Raw genomic sequence first — 4117 nt, forward strand, 5'->3', positions numbered from 1 at the left:
TTGCCGGAGCGAGGGCGGGGAAGGGGCGGGTCGCCAGGGTCGGGGACGGCCGAGGCGGGGCGGCCGGGGCGCGGGCGGGCTCGCCGGAGGGCGGCGCGGGGAGTGCGGACGCCATGGGCGGGCGAGCTCGAGGCGGCGAGGCCGGACCGCAGCCGGGCGCGGGACGGGGGCGGGGGCTCGCCGGAGCGGCCGGGCGAGGCCGGCGCGGGGAGGGGCGAGGCGGGCGCGGCCGGGCTCGGCCGGGCACGGCGGGGCGAGGGTGGCCGGAGGGCGGCGCGCCGGGGCCGGGCGGGGAACGCCGCGTCGGGGAGCGGCGCCGGCGGGCGGGGGAGAGGGGAAGGGAGGAGAGGGGGGGCTCACCGGAAAGGGCGGCGCGGCGGCGGCGGCGCAGGGGAAGGGGCGGCGGTGGCTAGGGTTAGGGGAGGGAGAGAGTTGGGGGAGGGGGAGGGGATGACGGGCGGGGCCCGCGGGGAGGGAATTTTGGAAAAAGAAAAAAGGGGGGAGGGGCGGTTGGGCCGACTGGGCCCAAAGGGGGGGAAAGGGGGTGGGCGCGGGGTGGGCCGGCCGGAACGGCCCACGGCGGGGGGGAAGGAGCGGCTGGGCCACCGCGGGGCCCACGCGGGAAGGGGGAAGGGAGGGGCGGCTGGGCCGCCAACTGGGCCGGCGCGAAGGGGAAGGGGGCGGCTGGGCCAAAAGAGAGAAAAAAAGGGGGGAAGAAAAAGAAAAGGCTTTTCTTTTTCTAATTTCCCTAATTCCTTATATGCCTAACTCTTCAATTCACTCAACCAAAAACAAAAGAGTGCATAATCCGGCATGATGCAACAACCAAAAATAGTTCTAGGTTTTGGTTACACAAGATGTCGAGCTAATTCTCGCCATAACTTTTAGAAAAGATCAAGGCTTAGCGAGAAGAAAAGGGAAAAAGGAAAGAGTAACGCCTGAATTTGGTGAGAGAAAAGAAGAAAAAAATCTACCCCCAAATTCAGGGCGTTACAAACCTATCCCCCTTAAAAGAATCTCGCCCTCGAGATTCAGGGTTGGCTAGCAAAGAGCTCAGGGTATTTAGCCAACAGATCATCTTCACGCTCCCAGGTTGCTTCTTCCTCTGAATGGTGATTCCATCTGACTTTGCACATTCAGATGGCCTTCCTTCGGGTGACTCTGTCTGCAACCTCAAGGATCTGCACTGGCTTCTCAACGTAGGTCAAGTCCTCCTGGACTTCGAGACCTTCCACTGGCAACTGCTCTTCTGGCACATGCAAGCACTTTTTCAACTGAGACACATGAAAGACATCGTGCACAGCGGACAAATTCTCTGGCAGACTGAGCTGATAGGCCACTTCTCCACGCCTTGAGAGAATTTGGTATGGACCAATGTAGCGGGGTGCTAGCTTGCCTTTGACTCCGAACCTTCTGACTCCTCTGATCGGTGACACTTTCAGATAGACAAAATCTCCGACTTCGAAACTCAGCTCTCTTCTTCTTGTGTCTGCATAGCTTCGCTGCCTCGATTGCACTATCTTCATATTCTCTCGAACCATCCTGATGTTCTCTTCGGTCTCAAGCAAAATGTCTGGCCCAAACACTTGCTTTTCTCTAGGCTGATCCCATTGCAACGGAGTTCTACAACTCCTTCCATAGAGCGCCTGAAATGGTGACATCTTCAAACTGGCCTGGTAACTGTTGTTATAGGAAAACTCTGCATAAGGCAATCTCTTGTCCCATCCGGACTGATCTTGCAACGCACAGGCTCTCAACATGTCTTCAAGAATTTGATTGGTCCTTTCGGTCTGGCCATCTGTCTGCGGATGATACGCTGAACTGAAATTCAGATGTGTGCTCAAGGCTTCATGCAACTGCTGCCAGAAATGAGAGGTGAACTGCGTTCCTCTGTCTGACACTATCTTCTTTGGCACACCATGAAGACAAACGATCCGAGACATATACAATTCTGCCAATACTGCACTGCTGTAGTTGGTCTTGACAGGTATGAAGTGGGCTGACTTGGTCAAGCGGTCCACTACTACCCAAATGGAATCGTAGTCGGCTCGAGTGCGAGGCAATCCGACTATGAAATCCATACCGATTTCATCCCATTTCCACTGAGGGATCTGCAACGGTTGCAACAATCCAGCTGGTCTCTGGTGCTCTGCCTTAATTCTTCGACAACTATCGCACATAGCCACATGCTCAGTGATTTCCCTCTTCATTCCGTACCACCAGAATTTCTTCTTCAGATCCTGATACATCTTCTCACTACCAGGGTGAATCAAATAAGCTATCTCATGAGCTTCCTTGAGGATCAAATCCCGAATGGATTGGACATTGGGAACACACAAGCGGTCTTTGAACCATACCACATCTTCTGCATCTTCTCGAAAATCTTTGCCTCTGCCATCTAGAATCAGTCGCCGGATCTCACTGATCTTCTCATCATTCTTCTGCGCTTCTTTGATTTCTCGCTCCAAGGTAGGTTCCAACTCAACTGTGACTCCTCGCGAATTGTTCAGAAATCCGAGACTCAACCTGTCAAACTCCTTGGCCAACTCGTAAGGCATCGAACGAGCGACCATCAGATTGACTTGACTCTTCCTGCTCAAAGCATCTGCCACTACGTTTGTGTCGGGGACCATAATTAGGGGTACCCTCAAGGCTCCTAATTCTCAGCTGGTAACCCCCATCAGCATAAAGCTGCAAAGGCCTGATGGGTGCGACTAAGTCAGGGATCAGTCCATTCGAGCGACTCGATCACGCCTCGTCCGAGCCTAGCCTCGGACAAGGGCAGCCGACCCCGGAGGATTTCCGTCTCGCCCGAGGCCCCCCTCCAACGGCGAACATATTTCCAGCTCGCCCGAGGCCCTGCCTTCGCTAAGAAGCAACCCTGACCAAATCGCCGCACCAACCGACCAAATCGCAGGAGCATTTAATGCAAAGGTGGCCTGACACCTTTATCCTGACACACGCCCCCCAGCCGGCAGAGCCGAAGTGACCGCCGTCACTTCGCCGCTCCACTGACCGACCTGACAGAAGGACAGCGCCGCCTGCGCCACTCCGACTGCGGTGCCACTTGACAGAGTGAAACTGACAGGCAGTCAGGCCCTGCCGAAGGCATCATAGGAAGCTCCGCTTCGCCCGACCCAGGGCTTGGACTCGGGCTAAGTCCCGGAAGACGGCGAACTCCGCGCTCGACCCAGGGCTCGGGCTCGGGCTAAGTCCCGGAAGACGGCGAACTCCGCTCCGCCCGACCCAGGGCTCGGACTCGGGCTCAGCCCCAGAAGACGACGAACTCCGCTCCGCCCGACCCAGGGCTCGGACTCAGGCTCAGCCCCAGAAGACGACGAACTCCGCTTCGCCCGACCCTAGGGCTCGGACTCCGCCCTGGCCTCAGCTGGCGGTCTCCGCCTCGCCCGACCCAGGGGCTCGGACTCGACCTCGGCCACGGAAGACAGACTCGGCCTCGGCTTCGGAGGAGCTTCCACATCGCCCAACCTAGGGCGCAGACCAGCCACGTCAACAGGAGGCGCCATCATCGCCCTACCCCGAGCTGACTCGGGCCGCGGGAAACAAGACCGGTGTCCCATCTGGCTCGCTCCGCCAGATATGCAATGATGGCGCCCCACATACTCTGTGACGACGGCGGCTCTCATCCCCCTTACGGAAGCAAGAGGACGTCAGCAAGGACTCAACCGCTCCGACAGCTGTCCCTCCGCCAAGCTCCATCGCTCCTCCGACGGCCACGACATCACACCAGCTGGGTGCCAAAATCTCTCCGGCTGCCACATCGGCATGTACTTAGGGTGCTAGCTCTCCTCCGCTAGACACGTAGCGCTCTGCTACACCCCCCATTGTACACCTGTATCCTCTCCTTACGCCTATAAAAGGAAGGACCAGGGCCCTCTTAGAGAAGGTTGGTCGCGCGGGGACGAGGACGAGACAGGCGCTCGCTTGGGGCCGCTCGCTCCCTCTCCCGCGTGGACGCTTGTAACCCCCTACTGCAAGCGCACCCGACCTGGGCGCGGGACGAACACGAAGGCCGCGGGATTCCCACCTCTCTCACGCCGGTCTCCGGCCGCCTCGCTCTCCCCCCTTCGCGCTCGACCCATCTGAGCTGGGGCAC

The sequence above is a fragment of the Zea mays genome, chromosome 1, assembly GCF_902167145.1.
Source record: "Zea mays cultivar B73 chromosome 1, Zm-B73-REFERENCE-NAM-5.0, whole genome shotgun sequence".
Lineage (NCBI taxonomy): Eukaryota > Viridiplantae > Streptophyta > Magnoliopsida > Poales > Poaceae > Zea > Zea mays.